This window comes from Tamandua tetradactyla, chromosome 19 (assembly GCF_023851605.1).
Source record: "Tamandua tetradactyla isolate mTamTet1 chromosome 19, mTamTet1.pri, whole genome shotgun sequence".
Lineage (NCBI taxonomy): Eukaryota > Metazoa > Chordata > Mammalia > Pilosa > Myrmecophagidae > Tamandua > Tamandua tetradactyla.
The window spans coordinates 1951100-1967821 of NC_135345.1; the positions used below are offsets into that span (position 1 = coordinate 1951100).

The window sequence follows — 16722 nt, forward strand, 5'->3', positions numbered from 1 at the left end:
CAGGTGAAAAGTCCTAATGCAGCCCAGGAAGGCCTTCCCCCATAGCTCATACATACAGTGTTGGACAGAGCAGCAGGACCTGCCAAAATGAAAATCCCTCCCATTTTGGTAGGAGAAAACTAGAATAAAAGAACTTTTAAAAAACAATTACAGGGGCAGGCCACGGTGACTCCGCAGGCAGAGTTCTCACCTGCCATGCCGGAGACCCAGGTTCAATTCCTGGTACCTGCCCATGCAAAAAAAAAAAAAAAAAAAAAAAAAAAAAAAAAAAAAAAAAATTACAAAAGAAAAAAGCAAGCAGAGATTAAATCAACCAACTCTGTGGTGAAATGACATCTCCCTGTTATTCTTCAGCAAATAAGAATAGCCTTTCAGTTGATTCTGAAAAAAAGCTGCAAATATGATCCAGGGAAACTAGGAGAGGAACAAATAAAATAAGATATAATGTCTGGGCAAAAAGAAGAATCCAGAAACTATCACCTCAGTAAAATATGCCAAAACTCCATAGTAAAAGAAATAATAAAAAAGTAATATAAGGGACAAAGCAGTAAAAGAAATAGATAATAAATCCCTTTAGGAATAAGTCATACTTTAGGAAATGAAACAATCCAAAAAAAATTGTTTAAATTCAAAGATTTTGAGAGAGAAGAAGCTGTGAGAGAATGGCACAGTAAGTTCACACTTGAATAAATTCATTGTTTTTAAACACATAGCAATAATAAAGTATAAACAAGAGAAAACAAAAAGACACAGGCTCAAAAACACAGCTAAACATCTGTAAGGGGCATAAATAAATAAAGCTACAAAGCAGTGAGCAAAGCTGAGGCTAAAGCCCAGCAGAGCTCCAGATCCAGAAGGAGAGCTGGGGGAAGATCATGCTAACAGACAGGGGTTAAAAGTGCTCCATTTGACACAAATGGCTAAAAAGCACAGGAAAAAGGCATGCAACCATGTGAATGAAACTGTGAGACACTGAGTGAGGCAAAACAAGCCAGAAATGAAAGAACACTTATGGTATGGTCTCCTTTAGAAAATACTGATAAGAAATCAGAGGCCTAGACTGTAAGCTCTTATAGCAGACACATTTAGTCCAGAGTGGTAAGTATTACTTCTGGAATTTGAGAGGCTGTTTTATATATCTATAATCTGTATTTAGAGATAAGAATGAAGCCAATCAGGTCAGGATTAAGGTAATCCAGAACACAGGGGTAAGGATAACATTGTCAATATTTTAGAATCGCACCTACCCTTTGAGACCAAAGAAAGAAAGTTTATTTTGTCCAGGACCTATATTTTCTGAAGCACATGATATAACTCAACATGTCTGGATAGCTCATTTGAACAACTGAAACACAGGGAGCCCAGAAAAGCTTAATGTAATGCCTGGATACATCCTAGAATATATTAGGCAAATAATCAAAAAGTATTGGCAAAGTCCCTTGAGGGATGGGAGAAAATATACAGAACTATTTAACTTTACCATCAGGGAATCTGTTGATACTGTGTTAAACATTAGGGACACCCAAATCAATAGGCCAAGCCCTTGATCTTGAGGCTTACTCTTGTGAAGCATATATAGCTAGTAGAGAAGCTTAGCCTATCTATAGGCATGCCTAAGAGTTACTTCTCAAGGACCTCTTTTGTTGCTCAGATGTGGCCTCACTCTCTCTAAGCCCAGCTCTGCAAGTATAATCATTGCCCTTCCCCCTCCGTGGGACATGACATCCAGGGGAGAATGTCTCCCTGGTGGCGTGATAGATGACCGCCAGGGATGAATCTGGCCCTGCACCTTAGGATCAACAATGCAATCCTGACCAAAAGGGGGAAAAGAAGTATTAACAAGGAATCAGTGGCTGAGAGAATTCAAGTAGAGTTGAGAGGTTACTCTGGGGTCACTCTTATGCAAGCTTCAGTTAGACATTGCTACCTATCATAACTTGCCAATCCCCAACCAAAATCATTCCAGCCAGTCCTATAGAACACTTAGGGCAATATGTAAAATTCTACAAAGGTTCCATGCACTAAGGTAACTTTCCAAAAACCTACAACCTCCAGATGGGTCCTTGTACAAGCTAAGCTGGTCCAGAACATCAGTTAATCCCATCTCCCTACCCCATATTAGTGACAACCCCTTCCAACATGAAAAAGTCAGAATGGCCATTGCCTAAATATTCCTGAAGAGTGGGACAGAAAGATCAAAGGTGATGGTGGAGTTTATATAGAGAAGGTACACAAACAAACATGATTTCTGAATCATTAAATTGACATTTCTTTTAGTCTCCAGTATCCTAGAGCAACTAGAAGTAAAAACCTAAAATTGTGGAATTGTAACCCATACCAAACTCTGAAATCTGTTCTACAACTAATTGCTGTGCTGGGCTGTGAAATTTATTGCTTTTTTGTATATATGTTATTTTTCACAAAAAAAGGGGGAAAAAGTCAATTGTGGTGATAAAAAAATATTTATTCCTTCTAGCCTCCTATATTCTGGAGCAACTAGAAAGAAAAAGCTGAGAAGATGGTATGGTGGCCCATGATAAACTCTGGAATCTGGTCTGTAACTACTTATTGAAGAGTGCTTTGTAAACTATTGCTTTTTTATTTCTTTGCTTTGTATATATGTTATACTATAAAATAAAAAAGGTTAAAAAAATACAGTGAGATATCATCTTAACCTATAAGAATGGTCGCTATCAAGCAAACAGGAAACTACAAATGTTGGAGAGGATGTGGAGAAACAGGACAGTTATTCAACGCTGGTGGGAATGTAAAACGGTACAGCTGCTGTGGAAGACAGTTTGGCAGTTCCTCATAAAACTAAATATCCTGTTGCCCTAAGACCCAGCAATTCCACAAGTTGGTATATTCCCAGAAGATCTGAAAGGAGGGACACAAACAGACATTTGCACACTGACGTTCATACTCATAGCAGCATTATTTACAATTGCCAAAAAATGGAAATAATCCAAAAGTTTATCAACAGATGAGTGGATAAACGAAATGTGGTTTGTACATATACAGTGGAATATTATGCAGCAGTAAGATAAAATGAGATCCTGAACCATGTGACAACATGGATGAAACTTGAGAACATCATGCTGAATGAAATAAGCCAGACACAAAAAATCAAATATTATATTATTTCACCAATATGAACTAACTAGAACATGTAAACTCAGAATTTAAAAATGTAGAATAGGCTACTAAGAGATACACAGAAGTAGAGAAGGGGGAGAGGTTACCTAATATGTACAGAATTGTTAACAAGGCTGAACTGAAATGTTTGCATGGATAGAAATGATGGTAGCCCATTACTGGGATTTTAAGTAATAATGACATATTGTAGATGAAGTTTATTGAAAGAGGTTGTTTAAAGTCATGTATGTAAGTAAGTTCTTGCATAAAATGCTACAAATGTAAATTAAAAATATAGGGGTATATGGGGAAAAAACATAGCTCTTGCAAACTCTGGACTACAGGAACTGTAATATTTTAATTTTCTTTCTCCAACAGTAATAACAACAAATATACTATACCAATGCTTTGGGTCAGCAATAGGAGGTGATAAGGGGTATGGAAGACTTCGTATTTTATTTTTATTTCTGTCCTGGAGTAATGAAAATGTTCTAAAATTGATCATGGGGATGTATGCACAATTATATGATGATGCTGGGAACCTGTGATTGTATACTTTAGATGGTTTGTGTGATGTGTGACTATATCTCAATAAAATCAGGGGGAATAAAGTGCTACATTCGAGAGAGGAATCCAGAGCCAGGATGTATCAGTTAGCCACTGCTGAATAACTACCATAAACCACTCTTCCATTTGTTCGTGTTTCTGTAGGGCAGCCATTTAGATGGGGATCAGTAGAGTGCCTGGGCTGCTGGTCTTGTCCAAGCCATTCATGCAGCTGTGGTTCTGGTGGGTGACTGGTGCTGGATAGTCTCCAAAGCCTCGCTCATGTCTGGTTAGATCTGGTTGCAGGTCTCCAGCTAGCTAGTCAGGGCTTAACAAGGTGGTAGGGTTTGAAGACGGCAAGCCCCAAAGAGTAAGTGCTTGTCAAGCCTCCACCTGCATCCCATTTGCTGATGCTAAATCAAGTCATAGGGCGAAGGCCAGAGCCCATGTGGAAAGGACCAGATAGGACTGGGTACAAGGACCTGGCTGATTCACCAGGGCTGGCATCAGGGCAGTCAACAAGTCTCTCCTCTGGCCCCAATGATTCCTGTCCCCTGGATGTGCAAACTACACTAAGCACTCTCAGGACTGCCCAGTCACACACTCAGGTCTGGACACAGCTGAGGTTTCTCAATTGTGACTCCTTCAAATCCAGAGCCCTGTGAACTAAAAAGATAAGTTATTTGTCCCCTGACACACCCATACAGTGGTGTCACTTATTCAGCTGAAAGAAAATAATTCCAGATGGAAACACAAAACTTCAGGAAGGAATGAAGAGTAACAAAAGGGTAAATATTGTATAAATATAAAAGAATACTGACTGTTAAAAAGAACACTAATAATTTTGTTTAGAGAATTTATACTACATATAGAAGTAAAATACACAACAGCAGCAGCATAAAGAGCAATGGGAGAGTAAACGAAATTAACCTGCTAGAAGAATACTGAGCTCTTTCTCCGCCAGCAGCGCTCCCGCTGCCAGCCAACCAGTCCTCCTCTCCCTCTTTCTCCGCCAGCGGTGCTCCCGCCGCCAGCCAGCCAGCTCTCCTCTTCCCCCTTCTCCGCCGGCAGTGTTCCCGCCACCATCTTATCCTTCCCTTTCTCCTCCTGCTCCGGCGGCTCTCCAACCACCACCGTGCCCTCTGCCGCCTTCACCAGCTCCTCCACCACCGTCCTCGACAGCCTTGCCACCCTCACCTTTCCTCCTCCAGAACAGCTACTGGGGGAGAGGAGACGATACAGAGCAGCTCCCGGAGCCAAGACGGAGATCAAAGGGACGGTGTACCCCATCCTGGAATGGCTGACTGTCTGGGACAACCAGCTCGGGTGAGATCGCCGAGGGGCGTGGGCTTTCCCGAGCAGGACGGCAAGCGGCTGGAGTCCCTCCCTTCCTCCTTCCCAGGCCAGCTGGCAGAATTGGGCAGGTGGTCCCCTCAGGCCGCAGCGACTGGTGCCCCAACCACGCGAGGGCCCCTGGACCAACTGAGAGAGTTGGGTCGGATATCCCCAAACCGCGCAGAACGGTGACCAGGGGGGTCCCTTCCAAACACGTGACTCCCCGGTCCGGCTGGGAATGGTGCACTCTCCCGGGCTGCGGCAGCGGACACCCTCCTGCCGTGCTTGGCGCCCCGGGCCAACTAGGAAATTCGGACAGGCGCTCTCACGGGCTGCGGCAGCGGGCGACCCTACCCGCGTTTGGACCCCCGGGCTGGCTGGCACTCTTCCAAGCCGCTTCGGCTGGCGAACCTCCCCCACGGCGAGAGTTTTCCAAAGTTAAAGGACCCACAGCACCTTTTACTGGTGGAACCCGCAGACAAACGTGTGCCACGAGCGCCACCTACTGGGCAGGATAAGAAAAACAGAACCCAGAGATTTCACAGAAAAATTTTTCAACCTGTTGGGTCCAACACCCAGGGAAATCTGACTAAATGCCCAGATGCCAGCAGAAGATAACGGATCACACTCAGAAAATTGAAAATATGGCCCAGTCAAAGGAACAAACCAATAGTTCAAAGGAGATACAGGAGCTGAAACAACTAATGCTGAATATACAAACAGAAATGGAAAACCTCTTCAAAAACGAAATCGATAAATCGAGGGAGGACATGAAGAAGACATGGGCTGAACAAAAAGAAGAAATGGAAAAACTGAAAAAACAAATCACAGAGCTTACGGAAGTGAAGGATAAAGTAGAAAAGATGGAAAAAACAATGAATACCTACAATGATAGATTTAAAGAGACAGAAGATAGAATTAGTGATTTGGAGGATGGAACATCTGAATTCCAAAAAGAAACAGAAAATATCGGGAAAAGAACGGAAAAATTTGAACAGGGTATCAGGGAACTCAAGGACAATATGAACCACACAAATATACGTGCTGTGGGTGTCCCAGAAGGAGAAGAGAAGGGAAAAGGAGGAGAAAAACTAATGGAAGAAATTGTCACTGAAAATTTCCCAACTCTTATGAAAGACCTAAAATTACAGATCCAAGAAGTGCAGCGCACCCCAAAATGATTAGACCCAAATAGGCGTTCTCCAAGACACTTACTAGTTAGAATGTCAGAGGTCAAAGAGAAAGAGAGGATCTTGAAAGCAGCAAGAGAAAAACAATCCATCGCATACAAGGGAAACCCAATAAGACTATGTGTAGATTTCTCAGCAGAAACCATGGAAGCTAGAAGACAGTGGGATGATATATTTAAATTACTAAAAGAGAAAAACTGCCAACCAAGACTCCTATATCCAGCAAAATTATCCCTCAAAAATGAGGGAGAAATTAAAACATTCTCAGACAAAAAGTCACTGAGAGAATTTGTGACCAACAGACCAGCTCTGCAAGAAATACTAAAGGGAGCACTAGAGTCAGATACAAAAAGACAGAAGAGAGAGGTATGGAGAAGAGTGTAGAAAGAAGGAAAGTCAGATATGATATATATAATACAAAAGGCAAAATGGTAGAGGAAAATATTATCCAAACAGTAATAACACTAAATGTCAATGGACTGAATTTCCCAATCAAAAGACATAGACTGGCAGAATGGATTAAAAAACAGGATCCTTCTATATGCTGTCTACAGGAAACACATCTTAGACCCAAATATAAACATAGGTTGAAAGTGAAAGGTTGGGAAAAGATATTTCATGCAAATAACAACCAGAAAAGAGCAGGAGTGGCTATACTAATATCCAACAAATTAGACTTCAAATGTAAAACAGTTAAAAGAGACAAAGAAGGACACTATATACTAATAAAAGGAACAATTAAACAAGAAGACATAACAATCATAAATAATTACGCACCGAACCAGAATGCCCCAAAATATGTGAGGAATACACTGCAAACACTGAAAAGGGAAATGGACACATATACCATAATAGTTGGAGACTTCAATTCACCACTCTCATCAATGGACAGAACATCTACACAGAGGATCAACAAAGAAATAGAGAATCTGAATATTACTATAAATGAGCTGGACTTAACAGACATTTTAGGACATTACATCCCACAACAGCAGGGTACACCTTTTTCTCAAGTGCTCATGGATCATTCTCAAAGATAGACCATATGCTGGGTCACAAAGCAAGTCTCTACAAATTTAAAAAGATTGAAATCATACACAACACTTTCTCGGATCATAAAGGAATGAAGTTGGAAATCAATAGGCGGAGTGCCAGAAAATTCACAAATACGTGGAGGCTCAACAACACACTCTTAAACAACAAGTGGGTCAAGAAGAAATTGCAAGAGAAATTAGTAAATACCTCAAGGCGACTGAAAATGAAAACACAACATATCAAAGCTTATGGGACGCAGCATAGGCAGTGCTAAGAGGGAAATTTATTGCCCTAAATGCCTATATCAGAAAAGAAGAAAAGGCAAAAATTCAGGAATTAACTGTCCACTTGGAAGAACTGGAGAAAGAACAGCAAACTAACCCCAAAGCAAGCAAAAGGAAAGAAATAACAAAGATTAGAGCAGAAATAAATGAAATTGAAAACACGAAAACAATAGAGAAAATCAATAAGACCAGAAGTTGGTTCTATGAGAAAATCAATAAGATTGATGGGCCCTTAGCAAGATTGACAAAAAGAAGAAGACAGAGGATGCAAATAAATAAGATCAGAAATGGAAGAGGAGGCATAACTACTGACCTCACAGAAATAAAGGAGGTAATAACAGGATACTGTGAACAACTTTACGCTAATAAATACAACAATTTAGATGAACTGGACGGGTTGCTGGAAAGACATGAACAACCAACTTTGACTCAAGAAGAAATAGATGACTTCAACAAACCAATCACAAGTAAAGAAATTGAATTAGTCATTCAAAAGCTCCCTAAAAAGAAAAGTCCAGGACCAGATGGCTTCACATGTGAATTCTATTAAACATTCCAGAAAGAATTAGCACCAACTCTCCTCAAACTCTTCAAAAAAATCGAAGTGGAGGGAAAACTACCTAATTCATTCTATGAAGCCAACATCACCCTCATACCAAAACCAGGCAAAGATATTACAAAAAAAGAAAACAACAGACCAATCTCTCTAATGAATATAGATGCAAAAATCCTCAATAAAATTCTAGCAAATCGTATCCAACAACACATTAAAAGAATTATACATCATGACCAAGTAGGATTCATGCCAGGTATGCAAGGATGGTTCAACATAAGAAAATCAATTAATGTAATACACCATATCAACAAATCAAAGCAGAAAAATCACATGACCATCTCAATTGATGCAGAGAAGGCATTTGACAAGATTCAACATCCTTTCCTGTTGAAAACACTTCAAAAGATAGGAATACAAGGGAACTTCCTTAAAATGATAGAGGGAATATATGAAAAACCCACAGCTAATATCATCCTCAATGGGGAAAAATGGAAAACTTACCCTCTAAGATCAGGAACAAGACAAGGATGTCCACTATCACCACTATTATTCAACATTTTGTTGGAGGTTCTAGCCAAAGCAATTAGACAAGAAAAAGAAATACAAGGCATCAAAATTGGAAAGGAAGAAGTAAAACTATCACTGTTTGCAGACAATATGATACTATAAGTCAAAAACCCGGAAAAATCCACAACAAAACTACTAGAGCTAATAAATGAGTAGGGCAAAGTAGCAGGTTACAAGATCAACATTCAAAAATTTGTAGCATTTCTATACACTAGTAATGAATAAGCTGAGGGGGAAATCAAGAAACGAATCCCATTTACAATCACAACTAAAAGAATAAAATACCTAGGAATAAATTTAACTAAAGAGACAGAAAAACCTATATAAAGAAAACTACAAAAAACTGCTAAAAGAAATCACAGAAGACCTAAATAGATGGAAGGGCACACCGTGTTCATGGATTGGAAGACTAAATATAATTAAGATGTCAATCCTACCTAAATTGATCTACAGATTCAATGCAATACCAATCAAAATCCCAACAACTTATTTTTCAGAAATAGAAAAACCAATAAGCAAATTTATCTGGAAGGGCAGGGTGCCCCGAATTGCTAAAAACATCTTGAGGGAAAAAAACGAAGCTGGAGGTCTCGCGCTGCCGGACTTTAAGGCATATTATGAAGCCACAGTGGTCAAAACAGCATGGTATTGGCACAAAGATAGATATTTCGACCAATGGAATCGAATAGAGTGCTCAGATATAGACCCTCTCATCTATGGACATTTGATCTTTGATAAGGCAGTCAAGCCAACTCACCTGGGACAGAACAGTCTCTTCAATAAATGGTGCCTAGAGAACTGGATATCCATATGCAAAAGAATGAAAGAAGACCCATATCTCACACCTTATACAAAAGTTAACTCAAAATGGATCAAAGATCTAAACATTAGGTCTAAGACCATAAAACAGTTAGAGGAAAATGTAGGGAGATATCTTATGAAACTTACAATTGGAGGCGGTTTTATGGACCTTAAACCTAAAGCAAGAACACTGAAGAAGGAAATAAATAAATGGGAACTCCTCAAAATTAAACACTTTTGTGCATCAAAGAACTTCATCAAGAAAGTAGAAAGACAGCCTACACAATGGGAGATAATATTTGGAAATGACATATCAGATAAAGGTCTAGTATCCAGAATTTATAAAGAAATTGTTAAACTCAACAACAAAAAGACAGCCAACCCAATTACAAAATGGGAAAAAGACTTGAACAGACACCTACTAGAAGAGGAAATACAGATGGCCAAAAGGCACATGAAGAGATGCTCAATGTCCCTGGCCATTAGAGAAATGCAAATCAAAACCACAATGAGATATCATCTCACACCCACCAGAATGGCCAGTATCAACAAAACAGAAAATGACAAGTGCTGGAGAGGATGCGGAGAAAGAGGCACACTTATCCACTGTTGGTGGGAATGTCAAATGGTGCAACCACTGTGGAAGGCAGTTTGGCGGTTCCTCAAAAAGCTGAATATAGAATTGCCATATGACCCAGCAATACCATTGCTAGGTATCTACTCAAAGGACTTGAGGGCAAAGACACAAACGGACATTTTGCACACCAATGTTTATAGCAGCGTTATTTACAATTGCAAAGAGATGGAAACAGCCAAAATGTTCATCAACAGAAGAATGGCTAAACAAACTGTGGTATATACATATGATGGAATATTATGCAGCTTTAAGACAAGATAAACGTATGAAGCATGTAATAAAATGGATGGACCTAGAGAACATTATGCTGAGTGAGTCCAGCCAAAAACTAAAGGACAAATACTGTATGGTCCCACTGATGTGAACGGACATTTGAGAATAAACTTGGAATATGTCATTGGTAACAGAGTCCAGCAGGAGTTAGAAACAGGGTAAGATAATGGGTAATTGGAGCTGAAGGGATAGAGACTGTGCAACAGGACTAGATACAAAAACTCAAAAATGGACAGCACAATAATACCTAAGTGTAAAGTAATCCTGTTAAAACACTGAATGAAGCTGCATCTGAGCTATAGGGTTTTTTTCTTTTGTTTTGTTTTGTTTTTTACTATTATTATTACTTTTATTTCTTTTCTCTATATTAACATTCTATATCTTTTTCTGTTGTGTTGCTAGTTCCTCTAAACCAATGCAAATATACTAAGAAACGATGATCATGCATCTATGTGATGATGTTAAGAATTACTGATTGCATATGTAGAATGGTATGATTTCTAAATGTTGGGTTAATTTCTTTTTTTTTTCCGTTAATTAATAAAAAAAAGAATATTGAAGTGCTTGGGAAGAGGTAAAAATATTAATTATAAATGTACTGTAAGAAGTCAAGAATAAATCCTGTAATTTCTAGAGTAAGGGAGCCACTATAGGAATGTAAAATGTTTTGACTAACAAAATACTAGAGAATAAAATGGAAAGAAAATGAAATCATAAAAATTTTCAAGTGAACTAAAAGAAGACAAAAAAGATAAAAAATAGATGGGGAAATGGAAAACAAATAGTAATACAGTAGTCTTAAACCCAATTAAATCAGGATTTACATTGAATGTAAATTTGACTCAACATGCTCCATTTTTAAAAATCACACTGAATTAAAAGAAGACTCATCTACATGTTCTTTAGAAGAAATATATTTGAAATAAAAGAACATATAGATAGGTAGAAGTAATGATTGAAAGAATATCTATCATGTAACATTAACCAAAATAAAAATGGTATACCTATAATAACATCAGAGAAAACAGACTTAAAGGTAGAAGTACTACTAAAAACAAAGAGAAATATTGCATAATGATGAAAGAGTCAATTAAACAGGAAGGCATTACGACCCTAAGTGTGTGTCAAACTGACACAACTGACATAATCAGAAACTATGCCCAACAATGAAGAATATAAACTGTTTCCAAGTATATAGAGAATGTTTTCCAAAATAGAACATATTCTGGTTCAAAATGCAAGTCTCAACAAGTCCGTATGAAATCATACAGCCTATGCTTTCTGTCCGTAGTAGAATAAAACTATAAATCAATTATAGCAAGAGAACTCAAAATTCTCCAAATGTGTGAAAATTAAGGAACACATTTCTAAATAATGGATTAGTCAATTAAAAAACGACATGGAAAGTACAAATTATTTTGAACTGAATGATAATGAAAATTTTACTTATTGAAACTTTTGGAATGCTACATTGCTTAAAGGGAGATTTAATTTGTGGGATGCTACAATGCTTAGAAAGAAACTATAACTTTAAATACACATGTTAAAAAGAAGGAACACAGTGATCTACTTGCTAATTCTTCTTTTGAAATGTCCTATCCATTGCTTCCTCAGTCTTTATTATCACCACCCCTTTCTTTCTCTTGGCTAAAACAGAACTGAGATGAAAATGTATAGTACTAAATGCCTACATTAGAAAAGACGAAAGGTCTCAAATCAATAATCTAAGCTCCACCTCAAGAAGCTGAAAAGAGAAGAGCAAAATAAGTCCAAAGCCAGCCTACACAATGGGAAACAATATTTGGAAGTAACATATCAGATAAAGGCCTAGTATCCAGAATATATAAAGAGATTGTTCAACTCAACGACAAAAAGACAGACAACCCAATTACAAAATGGGCAAAAGACATGAACAGACACTTCTCAGAAGAGAAAATACAAACGGCCAAAAGGCACATGAAAAGATGCTCAACTTCCCTGGCTATTAGGGAAATGCAAATCAAAATCACAATGAGATATCATCTCACACCCACCAGAATGGCCATTATCAACAAAACAGAAAACAACAAGTACTGGAGAGAATGTGGAGAAAGAGGCACACTTATCCACTGTTGGTGGGAGTGTCAAATGGTACAACTGCTGTGGAAGACAGTGCGGCAGTTCCTCAGGACACTAAGTATAGAACCACCATATGATCTGGCAATACCATTGCTAGGTATCTACTCAGAGGACATGAGGGCAAGAACACAAACAGACATTTGCACACCAATGTTTATAGCAGCATTATTTACAACTGCCAAGAGATGGAAACAGCCAAAACATCCATCAACAGACGAGTGGCTAAGCATGCTGTGCTATAAACATACGATGGAATATTATGCAGCTGTAAACAGAATAAAGTCATGAAGCATGTAACAACATGGATGGACTTTAAGGACATTATGCTGAGTGAGATGAGCCAGAAACAAAAGGACAAATATTGTATGGTCTCACTGATATGAACTGACATTAGCGAACGAACTTGGAGAATTTCAGTTGGTAAAGAGACCATCAGGAGATAGAAATAGGGTAGATATTGTGTAATTGGAGCTGAAGGGATGCAGATTGTGCAACAGGACTGATGGTAAAAATTCAGAAATGGATAGCACAATACTACCATTGTAGTACAAAACTGTAATACAATAATGTTAGAACACTGAATGAAGGTGAATGTGAGAATGATAGAGAGAGGAGGCCTGGGGGCACAAATGAAATCAAAAGGAAAGATAGACAATAAAGACTGAGATAGTATAATCTAGGAATGCCTTGAGTGTATAATGATAGTACTAAATATGCAAATTTAAAAATGTTTCTGCATAAGAAAGAACAAAGGAATGTCAATAATGCAGGGTGTTCAACATAGGTGTTAATTAATATTTTAAAACTTTAACGTGTGTGTGAGACAAGCAAAAATGTTTATTTGGTACAAAATTTATATTTTGACTAGTGCATTTCCTAATATAACTTATGTGGACAGCTTAATCGAACACCATAGTACTTGGAATCTTGGGTAGGGCATGAGATTTTGTAGGTTTGTCCAGAGTGATGCCCAGATAAATCCCAGAGTGATTCGAACAGTGAATAGGAAAGTATTTGCAGAGTCCCCTAGGAGGAAAGATGAGAAAGGGGGAAAATTCAACTTCCCCAAGTGGAGAATTCTTGATATTCTCACAGGCAGTGAGGACAGCCAAAGCAATAGGCCGAGCCTCCAATCTTGGGGTTTCTTCATATGAAACTTAATCCCGCAAAGGATAGGTCACATCTACTTAAAATTAGGCCTAGGAGTCACCCCCAAGAGAACCTCTTCTGTTGCTCAGATGTGGCCTCTCTCTGTCGACAGACAAAACAAGCAAACTCACTGCTCTCCCCTTCTCTACGTGGGACATGACTCCCAGGGGTGTGGACCTTCCTGGCAATGTGCGACAGAAATCCTAGAATGATCTGGAACTCAGCATCAAGGGATTGAGAAAATCTTCTCAACCAAAAGGGGGAAGAGAGAAATGAGACAAAATAAAGTGTCAATGGCTGAGAGATTCCAAACAGAGTCGAGAGGTTATTCTTACACATTAAATAGATATCACCTGTTTAGTTAAGGTGTAACGGAGAGGCTGGAGGGAACTGCCTGAAAATGTGTAGCTGTATTCTGGTGGCCATGCTTCATGTTTCTTGAAGATAATTGTATGATGATACGGGGCACGAATGACTGTGTGGTTGTGAGAGCCTTGTGTCTGATGTTCCTTTTGTCTACTTTATCGACGGACAAGTAAAACATATGGATTAAAAATAGATAAATAATAGGGGGAACAAATGTTAAAGTAAATTTAGTAGGTTGAAATGCTGGTGATCAGTGAAGGGGAGGGGTAAGAGGTATGGTACATATGAATTTTTTTCTGTTTTCTTTTTGTTGCTTTTTCTGAATTGATGTGGGTGTTCTGAGAAGTGATCATGATGAATACACAACTATGTGATGATACTGTGAGTTATTGATTATATAACAAGATCATAAGAATGTTTGTGTTTGTATGTGGCTGTGTATCATAAATAAAAAATAAATTAATTTAAAAAAAGTCCAAAGCCTGCAGATTAAATGAAACAAATAAAAGCAGAATTCAATGAAATTGAAAAAAGAAATATGACAAAGAAAATAATGAAACAAAAACCTGGTTCTTTGAAAAGATCAACAAAATTTATAAACCTCTACCAAGACTGAAAAAAAGAAAGATTCAAACTTTAGGAACAAACAAGAGATACAACTACAAATCCTGTAGTCATTGAAAAGATAGAAAATATTACAAAATAACTCTACACACATTCAAAAGCTTAAAAGAAGTGTATCAATTCCTTGAAATGCACAAACTACCAAAACTATGCCCCATAATTAAAAAGCTTCCAAAAAAGAAACCTCTAAACAAAGATTATAAAACACGGATGAAAGAAATTAAAGAAAATCTAAATATATGGTGAGACGTACCATGTTCATATATTAAAAGACTCAATATGGCAAAGATGTCAGTTCTCCCCACATTGATCTATTATTCCTATCAAATGAAAAATTCCATGAAGTTTTTTTGTAGATATAGACAAGTTTATTCTAAAATTTAGTTGAAAAAGCAAATGATAAAGATGAAAAACTGCATGTTAAGGCTTACTATTGCTAAAATAAAATTCAGGATGTCATTAGACTAGGGTAAGTGGCCTTGGCCAGTTCCTGACCAATAAATTTAAGAAGTAAGATTGAAAAATACTAATGCTAACCAATCAAAACAGACACTTTCACAAGGGGTTTTCCACCGGAAAACAGTCCAAACAATACAATTCAGCTTAAATATCCAATCTTAACATTTCCTCACTTGTTTCTGCATTTGCCCTATATAAGTTTCTCCTTTCCACTCCCTTAGCAGAGTTCCTCACCACTTGGAGTTTGGCATTGCCCAATTTGAAAAAATCATTTATTGTCCAAATAAACTTTAATAAAATTTTAAATTACCTCACGTTATCTTTTATACTATGCGGTTACACGAATCAAGAGAGTGTGGTACTGATGGAGGAAAAGACACATAGATCAGTAGAGTAAAAAAGAGAACCCAGAACTAGACCAACACAAATTTATCAATTCATTTTTTACAAAGGGACAAAAGCAATTCAATGGAGGAAAGACAGTCTTTTCAATAAGTGGTGCTGGACAAGTGGATATCCATATGTAAAAACATGAACCTCAAACTAAACCTCATACCAAATACAAAAATTAATTTAATCCACATGGATCATGGATTTAAGTGTAAAATGTAAAACAATAAAACTTTTGGAATAAAACAGAAAATCTCTGGGATCTAGGGCTAGGCAAAGAATTCTTAGATTTAACACCTATGAAAGCATGATCCATAAAAGTCCTCATCAAAATTAAAACCTTAATAAGCTGAGACACAGCATCAAGGGATTGAGAACATCTTCTACACCAAAAAGGGGAAGAGTGAAATGAGACAAAATAAAGTGTCAGTGGCTGAGAGATTCCAAACAGAGTTGAGAGGTTATCCTGGAGGTTATTCTTACGCATTAAATACACACACCTTGTTAGTCAAGATGAAACGCCTGAAAATGTAGAGCTGTGTTCCAGTAGCCGTGTTTCTTGAAGATGATTGTATAATGATACAGCTTTCACAGTGTGACTGTGTGATTGTGAAAACCTGGTGTCTGATGCTCCTTTTATCTACCGTATCAACAGACAACTAAAACATACGGAATAAAAATAAACAATAGGGGGAACAAATGTTAAAATAAATTTAGATTGAAATGCTAGTGATCAGTGAAAGGGAGGGGTAAGGGGAATGGTATGTATGATTTTTTTTCTGTTGTCTTTTTATTTCTTTTTCTGAATAGATGCAAATGTTTCAAGAAATGACCATGATGATGAATATGCAACTATGTAATGATATTGTGAATTATTGATTATTTCTGTAGAACGGAATGATCATAAAAAAAATTAAAAACTTGCACTGAGGATGAAGAGGCAAGCCACATACTGGGAGAAAATATTTGTAAACCATACATCTGACAAGTCAAATATCTGAAATACATATATAACTCTCAAAACTTCAGTAGAAAAGCAAACAATCCAATTACAAAATGGGCAAAAGATATGAACAGATAGTTCACCAGATAGGTAATATGGATGGCAGTAAGCACATGACAAGCTGTTTACCACCATTAGCTGTTAGGGAAATACAAACTAAAACCACGATAAGATGCCACTACACATCTATCAGAATAGCTAAGATAAGTAAGAGTGACAACACAATACAGATGAGGATGCTGAGAAAATGGGTC

The 16722-nt window shown here is 37.8% G+C and overlaps 1 protein-coding gene across 2 annotated transcripts in view; it reads right to left on the bottom strand.

The window, feature by feature from the left end:
- POLN (DNA polymerase nu) overlaps positions 1-16722 on the bottom strand; it is a 300052-nt gene that overhangs the window by 178822 nt on the left and 104508 nt on the right. The window lies entirely within an intron of this gene.